The 18,632-nt window shown below is 38.9% G+C and overlaps 2 long non-coding RNA genes across 2 annotated transcripts; one reads left to right on the top strand and one right to left on the bottom strand.

The window, feature by feature from the left end:
• Positions 1-2,989: 2,989 nt before the first annotated feature.
• Positions 2,990-14,612, bottom strand: LOC137850168 (uncharacterized). The gene is made up of 4 exons (XR_011092320.1): positions 14,437-14,612; positions 9,811-9,998; positions 9,197-9,242; positions 2,990-4,147 (listed from the first exon to the last, which is right to left on the bottom strand). It is a non-coding gene; the product is annotated as an uncharacterized lncRNA (long non-coding RNA).
• Positions 14,613-14,741: 129 nt separating this feature from the next.
• Positions 14,742-17,298, top strand: LOC137850167 (uncharacterized). The gene is made up of 3 exons (XR_011092319.1): positions 14,742-14,834; positions 16,761-16,877; positions 17,204-17,298. It is a non-coding gene; the product is annotated as an uncharacterized lncRNA (long non-coding RNA).
• Positions 17,299-18,632: the final 1,334 nt, after the last annotated feature.

The raw sequence follows: 18,632 nt of genomic DNA, 5'->3' as shown, positions 1-18,632 counted from the left end.
CCTATTCCTGCCAGGTACAAGGTGTTATTCCCATTGACCTTTTCTCAATAACTGTTTTTGCAGATTTAAAACTAATTAACATTTATTAGGAACCTGAATACCAGTTATAACTTACTGATCTTTGCTTTAACCCTCTCTGGCTGAGGAGGAAATGGAGCATGGGGTTTTGTACTACTTGTTTTCTACTCTAACCTGCAGGAAACTACACAAAATCAGTCAGACCTTCCACACTTCAGGAAGGTCTCTGTGAGCAGGACCCAAGCATTTACAACTCCAAGGTTAAATGCTTGGGTAAGGTGACTCCAGGAGGAGAGCGATCAAGTATCACCCCATATTTTGCAGTTTCCTCAGTAGCTCTCTGCTAAGAAGGTGAGACCCTTGAAGGAGCACAATGCTCACCAAGGACCGGTGGAAAGGCCTAGACATCTAAAGTCCATTGCAGGATCCTGCTGAGGCCAGGCACTGCAACCCTGGACTCAAGACATATGCAGAATATGTAGGTGTCCTTTGTACAGATAAGAAGGAAGAGATATCACAGGGGAAAGACAGAGTGGCTATTAGGAAAGGGGTGAAAGGGGTAGAAACCTCAAGTTGTAGATCCAGCACAGGTGGGATATTGAGCACTATTTATTGAAAGAGGAAATTAAAGGTGAGGCTAGAGGTGAGAGAGAAGACATTTTCTCTAACATTCATGCTATGTTTTGGGAATTCAAAGAGTGTTTTTGCCCTGGAAAGGAAGGTCTTTAAATGAAGCTGGCTGAATGTCCATCTCCTCCTGAAGAAGATTGGATGAACCACAGAGCTGTGGAGGAAGATGCAAGGAGAAAACTTCTCACAAGAGCATTGTTCAAAATCTGTGGAATACATGATAGAAAATGTGATATTGTTCATGATTTTTTAAAAAAGTAAGGCATGCCTCTTATCATCTGTTCTCCAAGCACACAGTACCACTTATATTTTAGAAGCATTCATGAGAGCAATAAGTTTCAAAACCCTGAGTAAATTTTGTTCAGCTGACCACATTAAAAGGTTCTTTTTCTAAGGAGACCTATATGTAGAACTTCACACTGAAATATATTTAAATAAGTTTAAAATCCCTGGTACCTCCACCTGGTTTTGTTCATTGTATTATTCTTTTAAGTTGTAATCATACAGAAACATGCAGAATAGTTCAGATCCATTCTAGTTCAGCATTTGTTATTGCAGAAATAAGCAGTGTTTTGCCCAGGTCATAAGGAAAGCTTGAGTGTGATAATCAATGGATGGTTCACAGAATCACAGAATCACAGAATTTCTAGGTTGGAAGAGACCTCAAGATCATCGAGTCCAACCTCTGACCTAACGCTAACAGTCCCCACTAAACCATATCCCTAAGCTCTACATCTAAACGTCTTTTGAAGACTTCCAGGGATGGTGACTCTACCACCTCCCTGGGCAGCCTGTTCCAGTGCCTAACAACCCTTTCGGTAAAGAAGTTCTTCCTAACATCCAACCTAAAACTCCCCTGGCGCAACTTTAGCCCGTTCCCCCTCGTCCTGTCACCAGGCACGTGGGAGAACAGGCCAACCCCCACCTCTCTACAGCCTCCTTTAAGGTATCTGTAGAGAGTGATAAGGTCGCCCCTGCGCCTCCTCTTCTCCAGGCTGAACAAGCCCAGCTCCCTCAGCCGCTCCTCGTAGGACTTGTTCTCCAGGCCCCTCACCAGCTTCGTCGCCCTTCTTTGGACTCGCTCAAGCACCTCGATGTCCTTCTTGTAGCGAGGGGCCCAAAACTGAACACAGTACTCGAGGTGCGGCCTCACCAGAGCCAAGTACAGGGGGACGATCACCTCCCTAGCCCTGCTGGTCATGCTGTTTCTGATACAAGCCAGGACAATGTTCAGGACATGTGGTCAGATTTTAAGAGGAAAAAGGTAAGACCTAGGTTCAAGCCTTGCTCCTCACAATGTTGAGCACAGACAGTACCTGTGGCCTGTGGGAAAATCATCTCTGCTTAATCACACTGACATCCACTTAAAAAATGGAGTTTTAGAAAAGCATGAGACAATGAGAAAAGGAAATACTATTCTATTACTGAAGCTAAACAACTCTCTTTGCCACCAAAACTTCAACCTGTACACTTGTTCACCTTGTTTATCTTCCTTACCGTCTCAAAGACCAGAACGACACGGCCGTCTCCAGAAAAATCACCTCAGGGACAGCACCAAAGAAAAACAGTTTAAGTCTGCCTTTTATACCTCATTTTATTTATATTACATATTGTTTTCCAAGCATTTCTTAATCTTATTGATTAAAACATTAGGGTATCTAATTATTATTGGCAACACAAATCACTCTGTTATATCAAACTTACATCAATACTTATTATCATGTTACTAACGGTTATACTATTATTATTACAATTTAACCTTGTACTCTAATTAATCAAAAACAATTTGAGCAAACAACACAAATAATGTAACTCAACATTTCTTTGTTTTCCTTTCTCATAAACAAATAAGATCATTATTCACCTTCTGGGTAATGAAACTGCTTTTACGTGTCCATAACATCCAAAGTTCATCCTCCTTATTTAAAGTAAACTTCTCAGAACTATATCTGCATGAAATTATTCAGACTGAACTGCAGGGAAACAACTTTGGGATTATACTGTGAAATTTAGTCAATGCATACTTTGTTTATCCTATACCAATATCTAATTCTACTGATAGAACTGTTCTCAGTCTGCTGCATCCCCTTCACATGCAAAATCTAGTATTCAAATATACCCCAAAACTCTGTATGGCTTGCTAATACAGAAAGGAAGAGGGAGGAGTGAGATGAAGGGAAGGGAAGGGAAGGGAAGGGAAGGGAAGGGAAGGGAAGGGAAGGGAAGGGAAGGGAAGGGAAGGGAAGGGAAGGGAAGGGAAGGGAAGGGAAGGGAAGGGAAGGGAAGGGAAGGGAAGGGAAGGGAAGGGAAGGGAAGGGAAGGGAAGGGAAGGGAAGGGAAGGGAAGGGAAGGGAAGGGAAGGGAAGGGAAGGGAAGGGAAGGGAAGGGAAGGGAAGGGAGAATGATGACATGGAAACTAGACAGCATATTCTGAGTCTAGGTCACCTAGTCCATGGGAGGATTGCTCTTGAAAAGTTTATGGGGCACACTATGTGAAATAGACAAGGCATCATCTATTTTCCCTGATCATTAGCTGCTTTTTAACCACACAGAATAAATGTCAGGCTAGACTCTGTTTACTAAATACCATTTGGGGTCTGTATGAGAATAAAATTGTCAGGGAATCTAATTTTCTTTTTGTGCATGTTAGAGAATGTACTGCAGTTGCATATAGTCTTTGTGTGTATAGGTTGAAGGTAACCTATGGAATATACTCTGACCCATGTTGTTAAAATATTGTATGTGGGCGTAGGGACAATAAAAATTATAGGTGAAATGAAGTGTAGACTTCCCCACAAAAGGTTCCTGTTCCTTGTAAATATATGTTTCTTTGTCTTTTTAAAAGAACAGAAAATAATCATCCTCAATTAAATTTCTTTTTTTTTTTTTCTTTCAAATATAATTTCTGATTTGCCCTTATCATTGTTATAATCAATAATTACAATATGATTATCACCCATTTTTATGTCATTAAACAGTAAATTATTTTGAAAATTAAGAGTATAAATTCATTCCCTATAACAACCTTAATTTATACATTAGCTTGATATTCCCCTCCATTTGCATATCCTAAAGCATGCACTCCCCACACATACATTTGCATCATGTTTTTTATCTACCCAGGTTCCATAAGGAACCCCCAAACTTTTTTTTTTTTTTTTTTTTAATGCTCAACACATCTATCTTGGTCTCTCCTCCTCACTGTCCTCCCAAATCATTTAACAATAGTGACACTTTTTCAGTCTGTCACGGTGAACTCAAGGTTGCCTGTAAGTCACGGCTGTGAGCAACCCTCTTGACCAGATGTGCTGTGAGCTGGGTGCTGTTCTTAAAAATTTGATGGTGTGAGGAGCACCTACCTGCAAAAGGCAGATGGGCACCATGTGGCACCCACTCACACCTCTGCTTCTATATTTTCATAGATGGGGGAAAAAAAGCCAGACATTTAAAGGTTTCCTCTTGTATTGTTGGGCACTTAATCTTTTTGAAAAGTTGCTGCCTATAAAAAAAATAAATTACACTTGGTGAATACTAGAGGCACAAAGAGTATTATTATACACGATTACTATCAGCAATGATGGGTTTAAGATGATATTGTACGTGTATTTTCATAGATTACATTTCAGCAGGCTGGTATTCCCAATATCCTGTGTTGCTTAGATAAGAGAGCCAGTCAAGGAATGAATGTGATTAATTTCCAGGAAACCATGTTTTCCTTTCTTAATTATTATGTAGTTACATTCTATTTTATGTATTTCAAATAGCAAATAAGAGCATTAAGTCAATACCAAGGTAACTATGGCCTAGAAACTTATTAACATACACCTAATACTGAATGGTTTACTAGGCTAGAGAGAAATTTTGAGAGCATTTCAACCCTTCCTGTGTCTGTCATCAGATACTAGGTCCTGCATAGCCATAGTCTACTTTAAAATACTCTTCAGCTGAAATACACAGAGGGATTGCCATTCATGTTAATTGATGCACAGTTAAAAGTTGGATCTTGTCGGCACTGCTTCTTTTTCACTATCTGCTTGCTCTTTCCAAGCTAAACATTTTTAATTTATATATTTAAACTTTGCTGAAATGCTCTAAAGTGGTCCTACCATTACTTCACATCTTCCAAACCAAACCAAACCAAACCAAAACAATCCAAGCCAAAACAATCCAAACCAAACCAAACTAAACCAGTCCAAACCAAACCAAAACCACAACAGTCATTGTGGCTATAATTTAAGCATATCCTATCTTGTATATATGCTATGTTTATATACATTCAATTGAAACTAAAAGAAGTAAGGTGGAGAAGCTTAAAATATGAAAACTTCTAAATACATACTTTTTTATTTTTTATTTTTTTTGTGCATAACAGCACAGCTGTCACTTAGAAAATGTGTCTGTGTGGAGCAGTAAAGGAGCAGGAGGAAAACCTGGTTGTGCAGCTTCATTTTCCAGACTCTAGAGGGATGCTGCCCAGGGCTGGCAGTGTTTGCATCCCTCTGCCATCACTTCTCTGCCAACAGCAGCAGGCAGGGGAGGGACATGAAACCCAGTGGAGCAAGCAGGCAGCTTGAAGGTAAGGGTGCTGTGTAAGGGCTGCTTAAGCTGGGCAGGATTTTGCCCCGCAGTAGTTGCTGGGCAGCTGAGAGGGGTCCCTGGGCCTCCAGGGCAGGGCAGGAAGCTCTGACAGAGACAGGTGGTGAGGGAAGCGAAGTGATGGTGGGTCCTTCCAGAGCCTCCACATGGAAAAGCATTTTTACTCTGATGCTTGTCTCCTAAAATATGTTTTGCTCTAAGGAAGATCTTCAGTCACCAGTTACGACTTCTCTTGCAGCCAGAGAGAATGAAATTACCAAATGGAAGCCTAAATCAGATTCATACTGATAACCATGTTTTATCCCAGGAAACTACACCCTCAGAGCCTATTCACAGGGTGACTGGATCAGGTAATGCTGTTCTCAGGAAAAAATGTGATAGCTGAGGGGCAAAGACCATTGTGGTGTGCTAAAGAGGAAGCACTGGAAGTGATCACCTGCAAATTATAGCAATCAAGCTTGGGGATATGAGGAAACCCTATTTTGAAGAGTTTGAAGATGAACTTCTCATTGCCTGTGACTGCCAGAAAGGCTCCTGAGGGGAAGAGGCTCATCCATTTTATTTCTCCCAGCTAAATGGCCATATCAGTGTTCAGTCACTGGCTCAGAACGGAAACCCGGGCAGCTATCGTGGCAACTCTGCCAAGGAAAAGTGTGATGGGGCTGTGTCATCTTGCCCTTGAGCCTCCAAGGCTGACCAGACAGAGCAACCAGGAGAAATACAAAACCCCTTTCATGCTATGAATCTGGTAGGTGAGCTTTGTGTCAGACATCCAGGAGCATCTCTACAGCACATGACTCTCTACCTCTTCTTACTGGGTCCCTGTATTTCCATCCCAGCTTAGGTCTCTTTTTCCAGCCACACACTAAAAACACCCTTATTGTCTCAACTAGACTGTGAAAGAACCACAGTTTAGGTTTAAGTGCCTGTAATGCCCCATTGCCAAGCCTCCAGTGACCTCCAAAATTCTCAGAAGAAAACTAAGACATGACATGTTTCTGGTACGACTGAGTTGTCTTTACGCACCAGAAAGGGCACCAACACCATTAACATGAATGATGAAATGCCTTCACAAATCATTTTGTAATACAATATTCACAAAACAAAGTGTGCTAACAAAACTACTCCAAACTGTGCTAAAATGACTCCCAATGAGTGTTGTGGACATATAAGGTCCACGAAACCACTTACAAGCTAAGCCTCTCTTAGCCCCATCAATAACAGATGGGTTTAAACAAAGCAGTCATTTATCTTGATTTTTACAGCCTTGGCAATCCAACGTAACTGCTGATGTCCACCGTGTCTGCAGCCCTCACTGGGAAAGATTAATAGGCCTCGTCAGATGCAAAGCAAAAAATTGTTCTTTCAAGACCTAATTATTTTGTTTAATTGTAAGCTTTCTATGGAATTTACTCTTAAAATCATAAAGAAATACCATGTAAAGTTCAGATCATTATAATTGCAGCAGGTGAAAGTAAAATACAAAGCAAGAACTCAAGAAGTTGCCCTTCAGCAAGTAGGCAGAGATCTCAGTGACATTTTCAGCAGCTTGAAATAGATGTTTTTGAAGCTTTAAAGGAACCGAATCCAGCCTGTGCTCCTAAACGTTATCATATTCAAGGGGGCACAGGTTTGCTCCGCAGTGCACAGAAGGTGCTCACTAGCCTGAAGCTGTGTTGATCTCAAGCATTCCATTAATAAATCACTTTATGAATAAATCACTGCATGTACAGCACACAAGAGACATCTCAAACTAGCGGGAGAATGAACAAACTGATCTAGCTGTTTTCCAGCTTTGAATTTATAGAATACCTAAATCATAGAATCATAGAATCATAGAATATCCTGAGTTGGAAGGGACCCTTAAGGATCATCAAGTCCAACTCTTGACACCGCACAGGTCTACCCAAGTTCAGACCATGTGACTAAGTGCACAGTCCAATCTCTTCTTAAATTCAGTCAGGCTCGGTGCAGTGACCACTTCCCTGGGGAGCCTGTTCCAGTGTGCAACCACCCTCTCTGTGAAGAACCCCTTCCTGATGTCCAGCCTAAACTTCCCCTGCCTCAGCTTAACTCCATTCCCGCGGGTCCTGTCGCTGGTGTTAATATACAGTCTTCCTACATGCTGATAATCAAGTTAACTTTCTGTAACAGTTTTCTTCCTGGGATCACGGCATGCCACTTGCACACAGGAATAGGGTTCCTACTAGACTGAATAGGTCTATTTTCAGAGTTTTGGATTATTATTTTTTTGTGTGTGTGTGAAATTAACAGTAACAGTAACCATTAAGACTTTGTTAGAAAACACCACAGCAACAAAACATCAGACAGTGATGTGACCCTGTCCAGTGAAAATTTGATTGAGTGTTTTCTGCTCTATCAACTTCACTTACTGCAGGGAAGGCAGAGAGGGTTAAGGCAATCTTAGGAACACAATCAATATTTCATTTCCTTGCAGCTAAATAACAGCCAAGATAAACACTTCTGATTAAGATGTTTATAGGACTGGTGCTTTTTTGCTTTACAAGCATATACTGAGGAATCCTCCCAAACTCCTGTGGGAATACTTACATATATTTGAATCATTTTATAGGCAGCATTGAAATACAGGAAGAAAGCCTGACATTAGGATTTCATCCACCTTTTGACATTTAACAAAAATCTGGACAAAATTTCACTGAAGCCAGCTAAGTTTTCAGCAAGTATTTAACTGGATCTCAAATAATTTCATATATGTTTTATAGCAAACAGTGCATACAAAATTCATGATCCTTTTCAGAAAACAAGTGGACTTCTTGTGAAAATGTTGGGACTAGAATTCAGAAAATTCTGGTTTTTAGTCCCTATTTTAAGTTTCTGTCATAGACAATGGATTCTAACATATTCTTATATGCTACACAGCTAAAGGAATATGCAACAAGCCACAAACTGGTTTTAGAAGTGGGTGGTATGCATAATGTTAATTGCTAATTATAGTGTGTTTGATGAGAACTAATTACTATTTTTTAATTATTTATTTATTTTATTAAACTAGCTCTAAATGGTGTGCATTAAGGGAAGGTCTACAGAGAACTGAAAACTAGATTATTCTTCAAGACACATCTGGCAGAAAAGGGACCTGCGTTATTTAAAATCCTGAACCCTGACTACAAGATTCTGCTGCGTCATCTAGTAAATCTGATCCCATTTCTTCCAAACAGTGGAATTTAATTACAAAGGCTTATGAGTATATCATACACAATGATATAATCACAGATGGTAAGTCCATCAACAGCTTTATCTGAAAATTAACAACAGATAGTAAGGCACCCAGGGGAAAACAGCAGGCTTTTCGGTTTGCTGATGTATATGAGCTTTTCTAATACAACAAATGTTGTTCCATGATGTTAAACAATAACACAAATTGATTCAGGTCTGTGTAAATAATAATAGGTTGTAGTCTTAGATGTTCCACATCTCACTGACAGTGTTTTCAAAGGGTTATTTAGCACTTACCCATACAGCGTTCCGAAAAACAATGAAAAACATGTAATTAAAAATTCCACCTACTGATACACTTAAAATATTAGTTTGTTTTAGTATTTAATATTTAAATGTCAATAATCTGAAAATTAATCTAGAAAATCTTTTCCCAGATAGGTTTGAAAAAAACCTCTGGTCCAGTATAAAGCAGAGGTGTTCATTCTTCTGCATTATTATATGAATATTGGAGTTCAATGACAGAATTTTGCAGTAGTTTTATTCTGCTGTTAAAGGATATTTTAGATACTGCTGTTAAAGGATACTTTGTTTTAAAATAATAGTACCACCTAATAGTAAGCCATCTCTTCTGGTATAAGCACAGGGTATAAAATATGCCATTTTAAAATCAAAAGGTTAATTTCAGGTTTAGTACCTTATGAAAGCCTTTGCAAATAAAACACCAAGAAATGTGATGCAAATAAAAATGTACCTTTCAATCCCAGAAAAGAAAGATCTCATCAATGATATTATGAACTCTGTAAAATCACAGAAAAGAAGAACAGAAAAATGACATAATTCAAGAATTGGGAACACTCAGTAAAATTAATGGACAAGAGCCAACCAAACAAACAAGAGACAACCAAACGGAAGTATTTTTCCCCAAGTCACAAATCATTAAACTGGATAACTTAATTTAGAAGCAATTTTGAAATCCAAAAATTTGAGTGACGTCAAAAAGAATCAGATGATAAAAGAAAAAAACATATCTGTCATCAGTAGAAACATGAGGATGCAGATAGAAACTGTGTTTCAGGGGAATCGTGAACTGCTGTGAAGCTTGGAGACTGCATTGGGATCTATTGCCACTTTCTTAAAGCTTATCTCTGTATGTCCATTGCAGTCCATTATACCAGCGAAGCTAACAGATTAGAAGGACCACTGGTTTAACATAACTGGGTGGAAGGACTACTGGTTTGACATAATTGGGTGGCACAGTTAATATGTGGTAAAAGACGCACCAACGTTAAGACTTCAGATCATGGGCTAGCTATTGCCAGCAGCTCATTCCTACTGTTTCCCTGCTAACAGTTGTGGAAAACTTACCTTCTCTCTTACGAATTGTATTTGTAGAGATATTTTTTGCAGATAATGTTGGTAAACAACTGAATATAGAACAAATCCTTCCAAGGAGCAAGTCAGCCAGTGTGTTGACATATCTGAAATATCCAAACTGGCTGCAGAAAGGTGAGCCTCTGGTGCAGACATCAGATCTTCAGAAAGATCTCCACAGCCTGCAAAATGATCAAAGAAAAGCCTCTGTAGATTTACTGGAGATTTTCTGGGTTTCGTGGGTGCACAGGCTGCACACTGAGGTGAAGGACACCATGGAGGAACTGGATGGGCTGAGTATGAACTCTCAGCTGTGATTCACATTTGAGGTTAATGGCTGTGGCATTATTCCGTTTAGCTAGAAACCCAAAAGGACAGTAAAAAACATTGGATAGAATCCTTCTTTATGAAATTATCTGAAGTCTGCCTGTAAGAGTGATTGCCCTGGAAATCATCTGAGAAAAAAAAAAAAAAAAATATTTCAAAGAGATTAAATGCTGACATATTGCCAGGAGTGGAAATATTTAAGGTGGAAGGAAATTATTGTACATATGTAAGGCATACTTCAGAGCAGGGAGAAATGGGAGAGGCTGTGGCAATGGACTACAAAGATCTCATAGAAATGGTAAGTCCAACAAAAGTAATCTCTCTTAGAAGTATATGATGGCAATTATTTTAGCACAGTGAAATGAACAATAAAAAAGAAACACCTGACAAGGCAAATTACAGTATTCTAAGTGTAAATTAGGCACTAGACCAGTAGATGTGCAATTAGGCAATAAAAAAATATCACAAGTGGATTTTTATATTAATTGTTTCTGTCCATCTGCAGTGGCTTAAATATCCCCTGTAGCTTAAAGGGAGGTCAATGACACTTGTTAATCTATTTCTTCTACTGGGGAGCTCTGTGGGTATCTCTATCTGTCAAGTATCTATCATCCCCCTGTAATGCAGCCAATACTGGACTAAGGGGTCACCTTCCCCTTTTCCTTTCCTGCAAGGTGACTACACTTGTGGTGATGGAGTGTGGAGCAACCCCAGAGCCAAGGTAAATCTTTCCAGAAGGCTATGGACCAGGTCCTCAGCACTTAAACCAACCAGGAACTGCCCCAGTTGGGTTTAGTTTCTGTGAAAGCCTGTTCCAGGAGATGGTCACTGTCTCCGAGGACAAGATTTCTTGTTAAAGCTTTGAAAAACACAAACACCTATATACCCCAGAAGGCAGGGGAAGAAATAACTGCACAAAAATGGGACTTGCAAGGGAGGGTAGGTTTGTAAGATACCTGGATACCTGAAACATGGTAAGGCTTATATAAGTAATACTCAGTAAATCCACTCAAACCCCAAACATTTTCCTTTCTAACCTTAGTTCTGTTCTCAGGTGTAAGATCGGCCAAGAAGCACAACTGTCTGCACTCATACTCCTTCTTTAAATCTGTCTTGTAGTCTAAAGCTATCTTGTTTGAAACTCCCTACATGGAATTCTCTGGATGGGCTAAATCCCAAATAAGAGCACGTGCCAAATACTTTGGGGTCTCTGACCCAAAATGCTTTGTAATATTTAAATTTTATTAACTATGGGTTGGAAAGATTGGTCAATTTTTAAAGTAGCACAAATGCAGCAAAAAATCATGTACTCATGCACATGTATCACAGGTTGGATAAGATATTTCAGAGACAACATCTCAATTAGTAGTCCTCAGCAGTACCAGACAAATCCTTATTTAGATTGTGATTTTAATATGGTATGGGAATTAATAATACTACACTGAAAGTATTCAGTGTTCACAAATACCATAATAGCTCCACAAAATAGAATAGAAAGAAAATTATAAATGAGAATTTGCAACAAATAAATGCAAATATGGAATCACTGTTCTCTTTTGTGGGCTCTAATTAGATGCTTACTTCAGGAAAGATGGCCAAACAATATTGCAGCCCATAAACAGAAAAGGTTAAATCAGCCTTTAGCTGAAGCTCTGGCCCATTAAACCTTTTTTGAGGCTGTGTAGTCCATGATTATGAGTAGAACTTAATGTATTTTTTAAAAACTATTTTTAAAATTATAAACAAACTTGAAACACTGAGAAATGTAAGCTAATAATGTTTATCCTTAAAAAGCCTGACTGTGGAGGCAAATCACTTGATGTTATAAAAAAATGTTCACTGCAAGTTTTTAATAGGTCTGTGGGTATTTAAAATCTAATTTAAAGGTGTCTTAATGTATTTTTTGTTCCTTCTTGCAAAATATTAATAAGAAACTACAGAACTGCTCAATTGCTTGAAAATACATAAGAACAAATGAAGACAATAAAATGCAGAAGATAAACTGCCAGTTTCCAAGCTTTCACTGAAAGGTAATACAAAAGATTTTATTTTACTTATTTCCTGAGGTCTAAACATGTTGCTTGTTCTTTTCTCATTACTTTCCCTTTCCTAGACAAATATGGTATTTCAGCCTCTCTCAGAAGGTGACGTTCCAGGAGCACAGGGACAACAGCTCTTCAAGCAGGTCTAAGAGTGGCATATTCTGTCACTCTGCTGCTGCTGATAATCATACTGTATGATCAAGGCAATGACAATTCATCTGCCTTTATATCAAGTATTTGTATCATAACTCCCAACAAGTCTTTTTTCCACCTTTTTCCCTCCTTCATGTCATTTATTTCTATGCAACTTTCTCCTTACCTGTTTTCAAATTATTATTTTTATATGTAACATTGTCACTCCTGCAGAAATGGTACGTTGCCAGAGTACTCATGCAAACACCTGGCAAATGTAGTCAGTAATCTGACTGCTGCCCATAGAAGTATAAGGTTATAAGACTCACTTCAATCTTTGTTGACATCATAAAAGTGTTCTGTGCCTGTTATGTGGTGCAGAACTGTTTTTGTTACTAATTGTCTCAAAATAAACAGAAAAAAATTGCATCAATCAGTATAGATTCATGCCAAAATCTTCACCTTCAGTTGTTCATACAGATTAATAATAGATATAGACCTGGCCCATTAAGGCCTCATCCTGTGAGCATCGTTGTAACACATAAATAATTTCATGGGAGACTAGGTAACTACCTCCATGTTCACAATGTCTCTCAGGACTCAGGCATCAGAAATCAGCAGAATTTCTTCACCTTTTCTTGCTCAATACATCTCTCCAAGGAAAGTTCTTCCTGCCTAGTTCATGCCAAAGTTGTGTATATTTGCAAAACTAACATAAAAGCGGATTTCCCCTTTTGGTATACATATTCAAGTGGTTTTGGATAAATGCTGCAGAGCTGCAAGTCCACTGGATAGCACTAGTTGGCTATCTTAATTTACCCTTCCCCACATGCTGCTAAAGAGCACACCTTTCAAACTCTGTCTTTTGCTTAAAAAATACAAGCAGAAGCGCTTGAAACCCATCTGTTGTTTCTCAGTTAAACCATATTGTTGAAAGCAAAGTGTCAAGAGCTTTATATGTTGTTGAAATCTAAAGAGGCATCAGCCCCATATATTTATTTAGTGCAAGTACAAACACACACACAGACACACAAAAAAACAACTTTCCCTGTCCTAAACGAGTTTACAATCAATGTAAGATATTTCAGACAAAAAATGATTGTACTGAACTCAGAGGAGAGTGCTGGTCCTATGATGCAAACATCCCAGTAAAGAAATAGGCTTTAATTACATAACTATCTTCTTACAGACACTTTATAAAATTTTATAAGGTTGTTTTGATGTAACTAAGGTACACAAGAGGTCTTGGTAATGTAATTGGTATGTAATTCTTTTTCTCATAACATACCCATACTCAAATAAAACAGTCTGTTTGTAACAATCCTTAATTTATTGCTTTACAGTTCTTCCAGTTAGTAAAGTTTTCCTTGACTTATACCATGTTAATCCATATTTCCAGCCCCTTCCACACTGAGTTTCCCAATCTCAGTAATTAGTACCTCTGAGACATCTCTTCATTTTCCAGCTGAGTATTTTAGATACTGACTTAAATTTTCTTTTCAAAGTTGCAGAGCTTTTGTTCATTAATAATAAATGATAGACACAGAAGAGGAAGAAAGCATACTTAAAATATTATGTATAACATGGGGTCAAAACTTTCCAATTGTTACTTTTCTGAGTTACCTTGAATTTTCATCTCTAAGTTGTAGTGCTTTAACTCATTTCTAGTAAATGTAGAAAGGTTTTAAAAGCATCAGGTATAAGACTGAACATAAATGTTGTCAATATGCTCATGGAAATATTATTTAAATTCAAGAGAAAGTCTCAGATAGAGGGCATGATCTTGGATTTCTAGTCAGTCAAGAAAGAGTTTGGCATGCTGCAACCATTTGCAAAAACTACCACCCACCTTGCATAAAGCTGGATAGAGCATTAAAAGTGAGGGCAAGGGAAATGAACATTTTGCACTGCAACCAGGCTGCTAGGAAAGCAGCTTTATTTTAAATTCCCTATACCAACAGAAAGGTGACTATACTATCAAAGACATTTCCTAAAATAGCACCAAGGCACAATTTTGATAAGAAACACAGAAAAAAAACAGGTAATTTAAAATAAAATTAAAGGTAAATTTATTCATAAATACACAGACAAATGTGATTTTCCTTGTGGATGTACTTACTGAATATGATCATCAGTTCTTAATACTATTGTTTTGAGAATTTTTTCAATGACTGTCAGAATTAGTACTTCTCAGTCTCTGAAACTGAAAAAAATATATTAAGCTTTAGCTGTCAAGCTTTGTAACTTAGTGCACAGAATACAAATCACTATCACCAAAGGAGTGGGGGGAAAAAAAAAAAAAAACAAAAAAAAACAGCCTTAATTATTCAGAGATTTAATATACTGAACTATCATTAACATTCAGGACTCCATCTTAAAGTAATTAAAATGCAGGAAGACTTAAGGGAGTGGAGGTCATTGAGAAAAACACCTACACAAGTGCATGAAGAAGGAGGCTGGCTGGAAGAGAGAAGCAAGACATTATAAAGAGGAAGACTAATGCTTGTTGACTCACAGGTCCAAAAACATCCTCAGAAAGCTTTGATTAAGGACACATAAGATATCTACATGTTTTTATAAGGTGCATTTTTTCTGAGTGCTTTGTAAATAAGCTTTCTGACACATCACGAGCACTTGGGGGTTAGTTTTCAGTATTGTGGTGTTTTGGTTGTTTATTTCATTTTATTTATTTATTTATCTATCTATTTATTTATTTATTTATGTTTGTGTAAATCCCTTATTTTAAAGCTCTCTGCATGGTGTTTAACCTTGAACAGTGTGTATGTTGCCTTAAGTACCCCAGAATCAAGGTTGTCTAACAGCGAACTGTGCTTGGTAGAGCTGGTTGACAACCAGGGTAAGCTATTAACATAAAAATGGCTCTTTTGTGTGTGTGTCTGTGTGTGTGTGTGTGTGTATGTGTATGTGTATGTGTGTGGGGGTGTGTGTGCACATTTGTTTTTCCCACCAGGTAAAATCAGACAAGATACCTAACACCTTTAGCTGAGGCACTTGCAAAGGGGTGGCCTCATCCAATGCTTCCTCCTCTGGGAGGTCCTCTCAGACACAGAGGAAAGTCCTCAGCCACAGCCCCATTTCTGCGGTGGCTAACTCACAGGCCTTCTCCTAATTTAATCCAAATACTAAGCTTTTCTTTACAGGAACTCCCCACCCCCTGAAAAAGTCTCAGACATTATTCTCCATCCCCTTGATGCTGTTAAATTGATGATGACACTAGAGCAGGGCAGATTCACACCAACGCACAGACCTCAAAGGGCACAAATGCTGTGGATTTCAATCTGATATCTTTTTTTTTTTTTTTTTAACTGAATTTCAAATGCAGTTTACTCAGGACTAGAATGTCATTTTATGGTCCTCTGACTCTCATCAGTTGAAATGAACATTTGGATAAATGAGAAATTATTTTCTTGCAAGACTATTTTCCTGATATTAAAGCAATGTATTTTTTTCAGCTAAGAAAGCCAAAAAACATTAAGCAGCTTATGAGCCAGGGACAGAGTGTGCACATTTACCCCAACCTTGTATTACATGGTTTTGACATCTGAAAGAACAATGTCAAGCAAAATGATCAGTACGCAAAAAGGCTATTAATGACAGTCCCACAAAATCTACCATTGGTTTTCTCTACATTCAACCTGTTTCTGTTTGTTTTTTTTTTAAAGAAAAAAACAGTCTTCTGATTAAGATAGTTCATTTGCATTTCAATTTGAGTCTTGCTGCTGTTTTTTCTTGTGTCCTACTGCCTCAACTTAATTTGCCTGTTTCTCATTTTTCCCTTCTTTAAAATGGGGAGAGTCATAACTGTAGCCTATGTTTTGCCTTTTTGAACTGGATGTTTTCAAATCACAAGTATAAATCGGAAGCTGTTAGGGAGCTTTTTCTCTGAAAAACACTATGGATCCTCAATAGCTGAAAAGTTAGGTTTCCTTGTTTAGCGTTCCCTATCTCCACAGCTGCTGGAGCTTTTTTCTTTTTCTTTCTTTTTTTTTTTTTTTTAATATATCAAATGTTTATATTTTGTTATTCAAAGTCTTCAAGTGAATTTTCAAGTGAATTGAATGTGGGCTTTAGATTTAAGCGTCAAGCTCTGTATTCATTGCATGTAGCCAGGAGAAAAAACACTTAGCAAAACCTCACAGGATTTGCTCAGGTTCAGGAGAAGCAGCAGATTTTGTCAGGAGGCTGAAGATACCTAGGAAAGATGAAGTGCAGCAACAGGAAATGTTTTGAGGTGTTGAAGGAAATTGTTAGGGTTAGTGCTGGAAAAGGCAGAAACTAGCGATGGTCTGAATAAGGTCCCAGCAGGAAATGACTTCCTACTTCCCAAATTAACCCCATGGCACTCCTGAAAACCAGGCATTTGCCCATGACACACCATTGAGCAGCAGAGACAGGATACTGACTGCCTTCATCTTCTCACAGAAGGGTTTCTGGGAGCCCAGGCAGTTTCTGAGTTATTGTGTGCCAGCAGAGCAGATCTATTCTGTGATGTTGAAAAGGCCTCCCTTGTACAGTCTCACCACCAAAGAAGAGTGCCAGGTATTTGTAGCTTGTATTAATTTCTGTTGCAAGCACAACATAGCTAAAACCAACTAGTGAAATGGAACTTGAAAGTGTATGTCACCTAGATATGGGGGGTCTAGGTGTGAAGGCTACTAAATCTGTCATTAGCTGGGGTCCCCCAGGAACCATGCCTGCACTGGTATGGGACTGTGCCCAGCCAGTTAAGCTTGACTTTTAGAAACATAGCACCTCTCTGTTCTTGCTCTTATGGACTTTTTATTGCAGCAGACAGCACTTCTCACTAAGGAATTCACAATAGTCTGTTGTGGGTTTTTGTTTTGTTTTGTTTTTAAACTAAAAAGTTACAAAGGAAAACTGCACCATCACCCCTGGTCTTTCTCTCTTGGAGCATCACAAGGACATATCAGCTTCCTACTGTTTTGTCAGTATCTGCATGTGAACTGTAAGTAGAAATGTACAGAAGGCACTGAATCAAGTACCTGTCTAGGTACTCGGTATGGATTTCATGTTAGCATGTCAGTTATACAAACAACATACAGTGCTCCTTTTCCTTCCCCTACTGCAGCACTGCCTCCAGAGGGATGGAGAATCAGCTAGATCACACAAAGGGGCAAAAGAGAAGCAAAGCTGCTTACTCAAGGGCTCACAGCCATCTGGGCATGAAATATGTTCAGCTTAATAAATTCAGATTGGTACCCCATGCAGCAACCTGTCTTTAAGTGTATGTGGGCAAACAAAAGGGTATGTTTTTCTATCAGTGCTGGCTTTGTGTACCACGAAGGCTCAGCCCATGTGTTGCTGATACCACACGACAAATGCTGTGCAGTGACTTCCAACCTCAGCCAAGCCAGGCATTTCCCATGGCACTGCATTGCTCTGCAAGGGCACATCAGCCTGGACCTTGAAGCCGCATAGTTGGAAATTACTGGGCTGGTGCCTCTAGCTCAGTCCAGCAGTGCAGCACAGGACAGCTGCTTTTGATCACTGGCTGGCTCCATGCAGCAGCAGTTCAAGTGTCTCTGTGCTGTGGTTGCCAGCACCCTCCTTACAAAGGTTACCACATTTGGTATTTGAAATACTCGCTGTTACTCTGTCTTCCATGCTCTGATGTCAAGTGTGGTATTAGAAAACGCAAAACAAAACATGCGTTCAAAAGAGGATCCAAAAATATTGCTTCTCAGCCAAGGACAATTTTGAGCATGCAGTCCCAGTGAAATGCCCACATTGGTTATTTTAGGGTTGTGTTCCTTTCTTAAATCCTTTACACTTCCATACAAAAAGCCTTTTTGCTAGCAGCCTCTGTTGCCAATTCTGCTGCAAGCTGGAACACGACCTTTACAAAAGATAAACAGAAGCAGAGCAAGAACTGCCAAGCAGGCCGGCAGCATTAATACCTCTCTATGAGATACAAACTTTAATGCTGATTTATGCAGTTGTAGATCAAAAGGAGATGTACCCACACTTAGACTATTCAAGTGTAGCAATTACTTACAGATCTCAAAATGGAGCTTTTCCTAAAGCCAAGCTGATATATCCTTTTCCTTGCTGTGAGGAAGCTTTGTTGAAGACAGCCAGGGTCATCTTGCAGAAAATGAGTGCTTTTAGCAAGCGAAGGTTGAGTTTAAAGCTCTCACCCCTGCACACAGTGACTAATATTTCACTTCGGAGGTGGCCTCACAACTGTACAAGGGCTCTAGAAGTGTGCTACCCATCAGTTTTATTAGTGCTATTGTATTTTATGAGAGTCCATTTTTTCCACACCTGAGTGGG

The sequence above is a fragment of the Anas acuta genome, chromosome 1, assembly GCF_963932015.1.
Source record: "Anas acuta chromosome 1, bAnaAcu1.1, whole genome shotgun sequence".
In the NCBI taxonomy this organism is placed as follows: domain Eukaryota; kingdom Metazoa; phylum Chordata; class Aves; order Anseriformes; family Anatidae; genus Anas; species Anas acuta.
Note: the sequence above shows the minus strand (reverse complement) of the source record. Positions and strands in the feature narration are given on the sequence as shown.